At 47.0% G+C, this 13527-nt stretch overlaps 1 protein-coding gene across 3 annotated transcripts in view; it reads left to right on the forward strand.

The window, feature by feature from the left end:
* Positions 1 to 13527, forward strand: part of ARHGEF9 (Cdc42 guanine nucleotide exchange factor 9) — a 371451-nt gene that overhangs the window by 239159 nt on the left and 118765 nt on the right. The window lies entirely within an intron of this gene.

Consider the following 13527-nt stretch of genomic DNA (forward strand, 5'->3'; position numbering starts at 1 on the left):
ATTTTGGACTCCCAGCTGTCCATGGAGGCTCAGGTGTCAGCTGTGAGCCAGACAGTGCTGTATCAACTCCATCTGATACGGCGGCTGCGCCCCTTCCTTCCTGACCATCTGCTCCCATCGGTAGTACATGCCCTGGTCTCCTCTCGTTTAGACTACTGTAATGCGCTCTACGTGGGGTTACCCTTGAAGACGGTTCGGAAGCTGCAGCTGGTACAGAACACGGCAGCTCGCCTGATTAAAGGCAGCCGCCGGCAAGATCACATCACTCCAGTGCTGAAGGAGTTGCACTGGTTACCAGTTGTTTTCCGGGCCAAATTCAAGGTGTTGGTTTTGACCTTTAAAACCCTATATGGTTCCGGCCCAGCCTATCTTAAGGAGCGCCTCCAGCAACACCAGACAGGCCGCTTAACAAGATCAGCCTCGGATGGCCTTCTCTCTGTCCCATCAGCCAGGACAGCTAGACTGGTGGGGACGAGGGAGAGGGCCTTTTCTGTGGTGGCCCCCACGCTGTGGAACTCCCTCCCTAGGGAACTCCGCCATGCCCCCTCTTTAATGAGCTTCCGTCGTGCATTAAAAATGTGGTTGTTCAGGCAGGCATTTGGGGTGGGTTAGGGTATTTTAGAAAATGTTTTTATTGTAGAATTTTATTGTTTTAAACTGTTTTATTGTATGCTGTACATCGCCCAGAGTGGCTGAGTGACCAGCCAGATGGGCGATTAATACATTTAATAATAATAACAACAACAACAACAACACTGACCAGAGCATGTAAACTTTCTTCTCTAATCTTGGCTGCAAACTCTATGTTGAAGCTAACATGTTTACTATTAAATCTGGTGCAGGCTTAATGCAGCACCATGGTTTGCTCCAAAAAGGGAAGGGGTATATGAATGCATGAGGAGAGAAAAGGAACTCTTAAACCACCCTGTGATACTCATGATCAAGGGGCTAAGGAGGATAATTTCCTACCCATTACATGCTTTATTAATAGGTGAAGTGGGGAATGTAATCCACCAAAGTGACTGTTAGTGCAGGACTAGAAGGAGGGAGATCTAGAAGACCTTCCAAAGTAATTAATGTGTGTGGTTCAAGGTTATGGGGCTTTGGTACGTGTCCCAGGGCTGTGAATACTACTGTTATAAGGGGATGTGCATTTACATAGAAAGTATCCACTCATCTCTCAGAGGTGGCTCTTTCATGAGTCATGAGGTGGCAAATGTTGGGCACCATCAAGGGAAGTAGAGCTGGAGGCAGACAGATCTAACCCATGAAGCACAACCCACCTGGACATTCTCCCCAGAAAATGAGCTCCCATTTACTTCAATCTGGCTTGCACTGGAGATCTACCCAGTGGATTATTCCCTATATTAATGTGTGTGTGTGGGAGAGAGAGAGAGAGAGAGAGAGAGATTTTACTCTTCATGCACCAAAAAAGCCTGGAGCCAGACTCCTTACAAATTCTGCAAGGTCATCGCAGGCTGATTTCTGAAGAGGGATCTTTCCTTTCTGAAGCCCATCAGTCTTCTGAGGGCAATCCATAATTAACCCACCTCCTGAGTGGGGTCACAGGCAGAACCCTCCTTCTCAGGCCAGGCCTGCAGATGAACCAAAATCCCATTCTGTTGAAGGCGAACCGCTGAGCGGCTTAGTCTAAGAAGTGAAGAGGTGGGACCAGCAGATAAGGAGCCTGAGCTGAAGCAGTTATTAGAATCACTCGGACAACTTGATTTTTTAAAAATCTGTTCCTAGCTGTGATTTATCCAAATTACAGACATGAGATTATAAAAATCCTTTTTCTCTCTCTCCACCAGATATATTTTTTTTTTTTGGGGGGGGGGGGTTCGTTGCAAAAATATAAATTAATTCTCACAGTTGTAGCAGGCAGGCAGGGATGAGAGTGAGGTATGACAGTGATAGCCCACAAATGTTCTTTTGTTGACCTCTCAATTATGAATTAACAAGAAGCAAAAGAAACAAAAAAACATTTTGAGACCAAAGCACAGCTTCGGGAGGAATATGATCATTTTCTTGAGTATTCCCAGATAAAGAAGGGATGATCCCCCAAATGTCCCTTTTCCTGTTCTGTTGAACAGATCCTCACACTGACTGGAGTAGACCCTCTGAAGGGATGTCGGGTGACCATGTGTCCTAATTTATAGAGGATAGTCCTCTCTTTGAAGGTCTGACCAGTCTAAGTCTGGATTAAAGGCAGCCATATATAGAGAGCAAGGACCTTGAAATTGTCATCCATAGTTAGCACTTGGACAGCCGACTGAAGACGCACACAGGTAGTTACTGGTCACAGTCTTCCTCGCTATGGTGAGATGTATTTCTATTTGAATAGGAGTAATTATTTCCCAATTTGCATCTATACAAATCAACTAGCATGAGAGTTCTCAAACTTTCTACCTTCAGGACCCCCTTGAAAGAGCTGAGAATGACTGAGGCCTGCCAGTTGCAGAATGGTAGTGCAGGAGCAGAACCCATCACAACACAGCGGCAGATGGAGGCAGAGTATGGCATGATCAGCTGGCAATTACTGATATAATTTTATATTGATACCTAATCCCTCTTTGGTTATTGCTAATTTTTTTGCCACAGTGATTTGCTTGTAGCAGGGAGCTCCATAATTCACTTTTTCCCAAGTTAAGTGGAGACATTGACACTTAGGACTGGATCTTTCTATTATATATTGTCTCCCCCCCTCCCACTCCCCACCACATGCCTTTCAAAGTATTCTTACTCATCTCCTGCCATTTCTTCTCCCCTTCTCCTTTCACATTTAACTTGTAACATCAGCCCCCACACTGCCAGTTTCTTTCATCCCTCCCTCCCTCTTGCTGGAGGTAACTGGGGCTTACCTGAAAGTGGGCTGAGCCCCACAGTGGCCCACAGTTTGAGAAATGCTGAACCAGCATCCTTAATTGTTATGCAAATCCGTGTCCACATTTGTTCTCTCCTTTTTTGATGATGCATGTATTTGTTCTCACCCTAGACCAGGGGTGGGGAACCTCTTTCAGCCTGAGGGCCACATTCAGTTTCAGCGAGTTTCTCAGGGGCCACTTTCCAGTGGTTGGTGGGGCCAAAGGCTTTGTAGTCATCTCTCTCTAGTCCAGCTGTCCCCAACCTGGTGTCCTCCAGATGTTTTAGACTTCATCTCCCATCAGCCTCAGCAAGCATGGCCAATGGCCAGGAATGCTGGGAGTTGCAATCTAAAACATATGGAGGACACCAGGTTGAGGAAGGCTGCCTTATACTAGTGTAAGTAGATGCCCTACTCTGCCTGGAGTTGACAGCTCAACCTCACCCCTGCAAGGTAGGATAGTGGGCCCCAGAGTATCCAGCGACCCTGCAGAAGTCCAGGCCTCCTTGTCTATAGCTTTGCTCTCATGATGAGTGAAGCAGCAAGTACCTGCCACAGGCCCCACAGCAGAGGTCAGTCTCCTTTTAAGCCAGGAAGGTTGTACCTCCTTCAGCCCAAAGACCAAATTCAGTTTCAGAACAGCTGTCGGGGGCCACATTCCAGTAGTGGGCAGGGTTGAAGGCAAAATGGGGCAGGGCCAAAACAAAAGGGCTAGGGGACAAAATACCCCCCAAAATTATTTATTTATTTATTACATTTCTATCCTGCCTTTTTTCCCTCCTTAAGGAACCTAAGTTGGCATCCATAATCCTCTTCCTCCATTTTATCCTCACAACAACAACCCTATGAGGTAGGTTGGGCTGAGAGTCTGTGATTGGCTCAAAGTCAGCCAGTGAGCTTCCATGGCTGAGTGGGGACTAGAACCCGGATCTCCCAGCTCCCAGTCCGACACTCTCGCCACTGCACCACGCTAGCTCTTGTGGTGCCATCATATTCAAATACCAGCATATTCTACCATAAAGCTATCACTGCCAGTAACTAAGCCTCAGGAGAGGCATTTCAACCGTTGAGAATGGAGGAAAAACTGCACAAATGCTGAGAAACCACCACAGGATCAGTGGTGAGCGGAAAGGGGGTGAGGCCAGGGAAAGAGTCATGGGCATCAGCGTAAGCCTGGAGGGCCAGATTCAGACCCCAGGAAGGTCAAATTTGGCCCGCAGATGAGAAGTTCCCCACCCTTGCCCTAGCGGGACATGAACACACATGTATCTCCACCATGCTTACAGCATAATGAAACCTACACCTGCAATTCTCAGCAGCAACAGGGTATTTAGGATAATGTCCAAGCCCTCTCCTCCTCCTTTGTTTCAGCAGGGGTGTTCACACAACACCCTGCGTGCATACACCAAATGTGTGATGGAAGTAGGATCATGCCTGCTAGCCATGACCCCTACACTCTGATGCTCACAGCAGCAATGTTTCCCACCCACCCCAGTCAGCAGTTGCACATTCAGTATCAGTGTGGAGGGACACTACGCACTACACACATACAGATGCATAGAGGCTCCTCCATGTTGACTGATTTATTTCATTTATATATTTATGAGTCACCTTTCGGCCCAAATATACTCCCCAATGGGCCTTACCATTAAAACTTAAAACAATTTCAAAACCGTGAAGATTTTTAAAACTTTAAATAATTTGAAAACTTTAAAAACTGTTTAAAGCTTTAAAAACACCACCATGAGCAGACAGTGGTGTAGCTAGGTGATTTTAGACCCTGGATTTAATAGTCTTTGGGGCAGTGGGAGGGGTATGTGTGCTTTAGATGTCCATGTGTATTAATTCAGTTGTAAAGAACACAAGTAACATTTTTCTTTGTTGCTCTCCAACCACCATTCCATGCTTTAAAACTGCTTCTATATAGAACAAGGCCAACAACATTGTTAACCAACCCTGATTAAAAAATAAGAATATTCTGAGCATGTGCATTCGTAGTCTGAGCATTCTTCGTGGTCTCTGTGCATCACACACATGGAGCTCTGCACCTGCGCTGAGTCTCATTCGGGAAGCTTCCATAGCTGAGGAATGTTTTTGGCGGGAACCCTCCTCCACCGTGCACTGCACATGTCCAGGAGGTTCCAACCCGTTCACTGAGGTCTCTTTCGACCGCCATAGTGGATAGTCTTCTTCGGAGCTTCCTCTCTGCTAAGAAAGAGAATCGCAGCAATTTTTCTCTCTGCTGCTGCTGAGGACTTGTGCTTTTGTGTTTTTGTCGTATCCTCTGTCTTCATTGTTGTCCCACCAAAAAAAAAAAAACTTCCTTCGTCATTTGTCCGTCTGTCGATGGCAGCTGCAGCGTTGCTTATGGCCGCAAAGACACCTTTTCGTAGGTGTGTCAAGTGTGGGAGTAAGTTGCCCCCCACTGACCCTCACTCCCTCTGCCTTTTTTGTTTGGGTGAAGGCCATTTCCTGATTCCTGCTCCTTGTGCCAATCGTTTACTAAACAGGCACGAAAGAACAGATTGGAGAGGCTTAAGGCAGAGCTGTGGAGAAGAGCGTTACTGGCTATGGATCCGAAGAACTCTCCAGGGTCTTGTGCAGGAGACAAAGCGGGGGCAACTATGTCTTCGTCTAAGTTAATGTCTCCTTGCCCATCAACTTTGACGGAACATGCTGATCCTCTGACTCAGGGGCGCTCCTTAGCACTCTCGGTCATGAGAAAGGTCACTAAAAAGGCAAAGATTCCTAAGCTGGGATTGAATGCCCTTAAAAAACAGAAGAAAAAGAAGGCTGCCAAAAAATCTCCTAAACCAAAGATTCCAGCACTTCCCCCTCGATCTTGGATTCACCAATTCGTGTACTGTCACCAGTACCGACCGCGCCAGTCATCGAGCCAGTGTCAACGGTGTCTGAGGGTGAAATCTTGGATTTTCCCCCTCCACTACCAGTCCCTCAGGATCGAGAGACTTCTCCATCCAGAGATCGCCAATCACCAATGAGACAGGAAGCCTCACGTCTTTGCATTCCATCTCCTCCTCGGGACCGAGAGCACCAGGTCCACCCCAGGTTGTGTCGTTCCCCCTATGGGGATCGCCACTTCAACTACCATTATAGGGAGAGGTCAAAGTCTCCACATGGTGACTGGGATAGGGGTTCAGAGTGGTCTTGCCTTCCACAACACCCCTTCCACTTTGAGGACTGGTGTACTTTTCAGGACCAAGAGTACTTTGTTAATCTCTCCAGATATATGGGAACAGTTTCACCTTGGTACGTACTGCAGGCATCAGACACTACTTCTCATCCCCCCATGAGAGATGAGTTCCTCGTACCTCCATCCATGCCACCTCATTCCTCTTCATTACTACAGAGTCAGCGGCTGTCACCTAAACTGACTAAATTGGAAGCACAGCTGGTCCTGCCTGTGGACTCCTCGCCACGGGCAGCCTTGCATCATGAATCAGCTGATGATTACCAGTCAGATTCATCTTCATATTCTTCTACTCCGCCTTCCATCCCATCTTCAGATGACATAGTAGGATCCCAGGAGGGAGCTTCTCCCTCGGACAATATGTTCAGCTTCACTGAGCAAATCAGTAGGATGGCCCATTCTTTGGGCATTGAAGTACAGCAGCCAGAGGAGCATATCCAGAACCCATACTGAATCATTGAAACTGGTTGCGGTGCCTTTCCTCCCGACCCTCCTTCAGACCGTTCATCAGTCCTGGAAGGCTCCATCTTCCATGGCCCTAACATTTTTGTATTTACACCTGAGACCTAACTCCATCATCGTCGAATCAGAACAGGGATGGTCACAAAAACCTCAAGCATTGCCTGTTGACAAAGAAGGACGAAGGCTGGATCTCTTGGGCAGGAGAATGTACTCCTCTGCTGCCCTGGGACTCCATGTGGCCAATTATCAAGCCATTAAAACTGTACAAGTTTTAATGTTGTAAAGCTGTCTTGAGTCCCAGTATTGGGGAAAAGGTGGGATATAAATAAATATGATGATGATGATGATGGTGATGGCCAGATACCAGCTGTTCCTGTGGGAAAAAATGGACTCCCTGTGTGCCTACCTTCCGGAAGATCAGAAGGACCTTGCCAGGGTCTTCCATGCTGAAGCTGTCAAGCTGTCGAGACAGCAAATTAATAGCTCTCGGCATGAGGCGGATTTTAGTGCCAAGTCGATGGTTGGTGCCATCACCCTCAGGAGGCATGCTTGGCTAAGATCTGCAGGCTTGACTCCTGAAGCCAGGTCCCGGATAGAAGATTTGCCCTTTGATTTTAATGATTTTCTTTAATGAGAAAATGGATGAGCGAATGGACTGTGTCCAAAAAGTGAAGACAACTGCCCGTAAGATGGGCTTGGACCCTCAACCTGTGCAGCATCAATATAGAAGCCACAGGTGGTTTCGGTCTCAGCCATATGCGACCAAGCAGCTGTCTGACCAATACCAATGCTGCCAGCCCCCATCCAACAGCAGAAAAAGCAGACCGCTCAGTCTTCTAAGTTTCGTCAAAGTCATCACAGGCCTGAGTCATCTTCAAAGCATTGCCTTTGACTTCCAGACATTTATTTCCCACTGCCTCCCCAGTCAGCCTGTGTTCGGATCCATTCTGGCTCATTTCCTGCCAACCTGGAAGGCAATAACATCGGACACCTGGGTGTTAGATATAATTGCTTGGGGTTACATGATAGAATGTCATACTCTCCCCTCTGCCGCCCAGGACTGTTCACGTCACTCCATCATCGCAAGCTCTCTTTCTGGAGACTTCCACCTTGCTTCAAGAAGGAGCTGTCCAGAGAATCCTTCCATTCCAGCCGGAAGAAGGCTTCTTTTCTTGGTATTTCATCGTACTGAAACGGGATGGAGGCCTCCATCCCATCATGGACTTAAGGGACTTAAACAAGTTCATCAACCTCAGAAGATTCAGAATGATCACGTTGGCTACGATTCTCCCTCTTCTTCGAAATAATGTTTGGTTTGCCTCCATAGACCTGGAGGACGCATATTTTCACATAGCAATCGCGGACGCCCACCACCGGTACCCACATTTCATCATCGGCACTGATGTGTTCCAATTCTGGGTCCTGCCCTTCGGTCTGGTGACCGCCCTGAGAGTTTTTATGAAGTGTATGGCAGTCGTGTCCCTGAAACTACAGGGAATCAAGGTTTATCCTTACCTGGACAACTGGCTCCTTGTATTCGACTCCAAAAGGGATATCTATCATGCCTTCGAGATTGTTCTCAACCTTCTGGGTGTGTTGGGCCTTTATGTCAACAGAAAAAAAATCAACTTTGGAACCTATGCAACATCTTCAGCTTATAGGAGCACTACTAGATTCAACAGTTGCATGCACTTACCTTCCTCAAAACCGACAGGATCAGCTGCTTACTCTCACAGAGACTGTTTTTCTTCATTGACAGGTCACTGCCTACACCATTCAGATTTTGCTGGGTCATAGGGCAGCTATAGTCACGGTTCTTTGATGGGTGAGACTTCAGATGCAACTGCTACAAAACTGGTTGCTCCAAAACTTTGATTCCACCTCGGATGCTCAACATGGTTGGCTCACGATCCCAGATGACGTGTTGACATCCCTTCTTTGGTGGATGCATCCATGCAACTTGGACCAAGGCATGCCCTCCGGATTCGTGTAGGAGGTGGTTGGACGAAGGGCATGCCTCGGTCCAAGTTGCATGGACTAAAGGCCCTGGGTTCTCTCCGGGTGGGGAGCACATTGCGGTCCATTGCGGACCTAGGGCCTTTAGTCTGCAAAAGAAAAGAAGTGCCACATAAACCACCTAGAGTTTCTGGTGGCCTGGAAAGTGATGCAAGCTTTCGAACCTTACCTTCAAGGTCGACATGTTCAAATCCTGACTGACAATACCATGGTCTTGTGGCACATCCGGAAGCAAGGCGGGACATACTCTTCCAGTCTTGTGAACCTCACCCTAGACATTTTCCAATGGACAATTCAATGGTGCATCTTTTTGAGTGCTCTTCACATTGTGAGTCAAGACAATGTTTTGGCAGATGCCCTAAGTCGGGTGAACCAGTCGCCTCACGAGTGGCAGTGTCGGCTTCCATTCTGGATCGTGTCTTTCTAGACTGGGGCTGTCCTTCAGTGGATCTGTTCGTGACCTCAGCAAATGCCGTGTGCCCTCACTTCTGCACGAGAGCGGGGATCAGTCGATCGTCTTTGGGTGATGCATTCCAGAAACAGTGGCGAGGGGAACTTTTTAATCTCTTCCCACCATTTCCTCTTCTCTCCAAGGGACTCCAAAAGATAGCACACGGGAATACGGACTGCATTCTAATTGCTCCTTGGTGGCCGAGACAGCTGTGGTTTCCAATGCGTCTGTCAGGACGACAATTCTGGTGCCTTCTGCAAGTTCCAGACCTGATTTTTCAGGACCGAGGCAGGATTCATCACCCCGATCTCAACACTCTGAAGTTAACAGCTTGGAGGGTTCGACAATGAATGTTTTTCCTTGAGTTCCACCCAGAGTTCAGGCAATCCTGGATGTGGCTAAGAAACCGGCTACCCGTCAGTCCTATGCTGCGATGTGGTCATCCTTCTTGGATTTTGCTAATCTTCAGACTTTCGATCTGCTTTAGGCATCGACTGAGAATGTTTTGTTCTTTCTGCATAGTCTGTTTCAAAAAGTTTTAAAACTATTGTCCATATGAGTTTATTTGGTGGCTGTTTCTTCTTTTAGAGGGCCAGTTCAAGGTTTTCCCCTTTTTACTCACCCTACTGCTCATCAGATCCTGTTGGGTCTAAAGAACTTGACTCCTCCAGTTCAAACTTTGGTCCCGCAATGGAGTCTCTCTGTTGTCATCCATGTCCTTCTCTCAGTGAAATCTGTGCCTTGCGAGTGGATCTTCCCTACATGATCTTCCATAAGGACAAGGTTGACCTGAGACTGGACATTGACTTTCTCCTGAACGTGGTCTCTGATTTCCACGTCAACCAAACCATATTGTTACCAGCTTTCTTCCCAGACTCTTCTTCTGACTTGGAGAGGAAATTGCATACTCTCGATGTCAGGAGAGCATTGACTTTTTACAAATCCAAGACAGCACCGTTCTGTACCACGCAGCGCCTTTTCATTTGTTACGGGGCTCCAAGAAGGGTTCTCTTGTCTCCTCCCAAAGATTAGCTTCATGGATTGTGCAAACCATTGGTCTGGCTTATGAGTTATCTGGCTCGGAGTGCCTGTCTCTCATCGGAGTGCACTCTACTCAAGGAGTAGCCACGTCTACAGCCTTTGCAAAAAGCTTACCGCTGTCAGACTTATGCAGGGCAGTGACTTGGTCAAAATTGTTGACGTTTGTGAAGCACTACAAACTTGATGTCAAGGCACGTTCGACTGTACATTTGGGCGAGCTGTTCTGTCTTCAGTCTTGGCATAAGACACCTACCCACCACCGGTAAGTGAGCTTGTTAATCGCCCCATATGTGTGAAGCACAGAGACCACGAAGAAGAAATGCAGGTTGCTTACCTGTAAGTGTAGTTCTTTGAGTGGTCATCTGTACATTCACACAACACCCTCACCGTCCCCACTTCAGTGTCAGTGTTGAATCCACTTTTGGTACCGAGGCGTGATTATTTCCCTTGGGTCTGAGGCCACATTAGGCAGTCTCAAGGAACTGAGGGAACGGGCGGGAACCTCCTGGACATGCACAGTAGATGGTGGGGGAGGGTTCCTGCCAAAAACATTCCTCAGCTATGGAAACTTCCCAAATGAGACTCGGCGCAGGTGCAGAGCCCCATATGTGTGAATGCACAGATGACCATTCGAAGAACTACACTTACAGGTAAGCAACCTGCATTTTTGCATTTTAAACTGACTTAAAACATAGCACCACCATGACTACAGGAACAAAATGGAGTTTGCTTCTGCTGCCCTGATGCCCTCATCACCTGCCACTCTCTGGATGGGCATTTGAGGAGCTTCTGGGCTGCGGGGCCCTGGCCTTTGACCCCACAGTCCAACCCTCGCTGCACCACTGACTGCAGAATAAAGAGCTGAGGGATGGGAACACTGGGAATGGGGGTGGAGGTGCGAACCTGCTGCTCCTTCCATGGCTAAATGCCATGCATGGAGGGGGGCATGGGTGAACCCCCAACTCAAATGTAGACTGAGCATATGGAAGGGGGAAAGGATTGGAACTGACAGCCAAACATTTTAAATGAGATCCCTTCCAATCTTCTTGCTTGGTTTTGATTGGGGTCATGGTTACTTCTTCCTCATTGCTAGCATGATCTAGGGAAAAAAGGATCCAATTTCGGATGTTGCCTTAAACCTTTTAAAGTGTAACAGAAAATGATAGGGATTCTGAAAACCTTTTAAAGCATTCCATGGGATTTAATAAAGGGTTAGAGTGCTTCAGTCAAGAATGATTGCTCCAGAATGGAATGGAGTACCTCTAGAGCTGAAATGAATGTGCTCTGAAAAATTCTCCTCAAAAGGCTCATATGCCAGTTTTGATGTTGGCTATTGCCTGAATCCTTGATTGTTCAAATATCTGCAGAATTTGTGTTTGACATCCTGTGATAATTGACAGCGTTGTATAGCTGACTTGCAACGTTGTTTAGCATCTGACAATATGTGATGGTCTATATTCAACAGTATTGAAGATTTGATAATTGCTGTGGAACCTGCCAAAACAATGTTGAGACATCAATGATGCGAAAGAACCTAACTATACTAGTCAAATGACTACACTACGTTGGATCTCATTGTGTATGTGTGTGTGTTGGGGGTGGGGGAGGGATTGCTTATTGAAAGCACCTAGCACCATGTCCAAATCATGTTCCTTGTGGAAAACATGATGTATGCTTTTCACATGTGGGGTAGTTTTGACATGGTGCTCCTCAAACAAGCACCTTCACACCTCAAATGGATTCTGAGGCAGTGAGATGATTGGACCACATCAGCAACAGAGTGTTTGATTTCATCCTCATTGAAAACCTGTTGATAAAACCAAGGTTCATGATGTAGAACAAGGGTGGACAACTTTGGGATGTCTGGGGGCCATTTTTGCCACCTGGACTGCTCCCCCCTCAGGAAGTCTGCAGCCTGCTGAGCAACCTGAAAATTATTTTTTTAAAAAAATTACCTCAAAATTTGTACTGCAAAGTGCCAAAAAGGTCAAATTTAGCTTGTTTGCAAGCTACAGAGCCCTAAATGGGTAAAATTTAGCTTGCAAACAAGCTAAATTTGACAGTTTTGGTGCTCCATATTGCTATGGATGCCATTTTAAAAAATAGGGGATGCAACAGTGGCCAAACATTGCCCATCCCTGGTATATGGGCTGGGCCAGGCCAGGATATGAGTGGCTGTACCCCAACAGGACTTGCAGGGTGTGTTCACCAGCTTCAGGGTCCTGAGATCCATGGCTGGAGCTGAAGACTTGGATGTAGAGTGTCCAGGTGGTCTCTTTTACAGAAGACCCTCCTCTAGTTGAATGTTCCTGTATTCAAAGGGCTGCCCTGTCCAATTCCAGTTTAAAGATAATGAACTATAAGAAGTGTTGCCAATCAGATGTTGATTGGCAGACACACAGGTTACCTGGTCACAAGTCTTTCACACTATGGTGAGATGTACTTTATTATTTCTATTTCTATTATAATACTTAATTCTAAATTTGGATCTATACAGGTCAATTAGCATATGCAAATGCTCTGCAAATCACTGTCCTCCTTTGTCCTCTTTTTTGACGATGCATAGGTGGCCTCCCTACTTGGACTAGAAAAGTTAGGAGAAGCTAGAGGCAGATTCTGTTGACCAGGAGAAGGCCAGTTCCTAGTATTTACTCCAGGCCTGATCAACCCAGAAGCTTCATGCTACCTGCCAATGGCAGGGGTTGTTATTGTGCTAGGGATGGTGTGGGCGCCCAATTCAGTCTGGGAATCTGGCAGAACCACCCCTGCCTGCACCCCCGAGCTGCGCTCACCGAGCCCCTGCCCCTGCTCACCCCTTACCCCTACTTGGTGAACGAACTGCACTTGTCGAGCTTCGCGGTCATCATTTTTTGAGAAATGAAATGATGACTGCAAAAATGCACATATTTGTGCACACACGAAAATGCATATTTTTGCAAATGCTCATATTCACGTATGCGCGAAAATGCAAATTTTTCAAGAAATACGCATTTTTGTGCACACACAAATATGCACCTTCACAAAAATGCGCATTTTACACATGAGAATATGCACATTCACAAAATGTGCATTTTTGCACATACAAAGACATGTGCATTTTTTTGATCGCTTTTTAAAAAAAAATGGCGACCATGGAGCTCATCGAGGCTGCTGGGGTGAGTGCACGCTGCTCGCCAAGTGTGGGAGGAGCTTGAGTGTGGTCTGGGGCCCGGCAAGCAGGGGCAGGGGCTGGGCGGGTGTCCGGAAAACCTGGACGGGAGTGAGTTCGCACATCCCTATATTGCGCAACCCTTTTGTGCTCTGATACATGAGCATATACAGGCCCGAGTAGTTCATTAGAATATGTCCCAGGTTCAGACCATGAGATTCAGTCCAGGAAAGGCCCAACAGAACAGGCACAGTGTGTTGTGTCAACTGGTCATGCACCCTAAGACATGATGTGCAAAGGTTTTGTGGCAGGCAAGTCAAGTGTGGAAGAATTCC

The sequence above is a fragment of the Heloderma suspectum genome, chromosome 9, assembly GCF_057233095.1.
Source record: "Heloderma suspectum isolate Gila_16-S chromosome 9, 16-S_ref, whole genome shotgun sequence".
NCBI classification, from domain to species: domain Eukaryota; kingdom Metazoa; phylum Chordata; class Lepidosauria; order Squamata; family Helodermatidae; genus Heloderma; species Heloderma suspectum.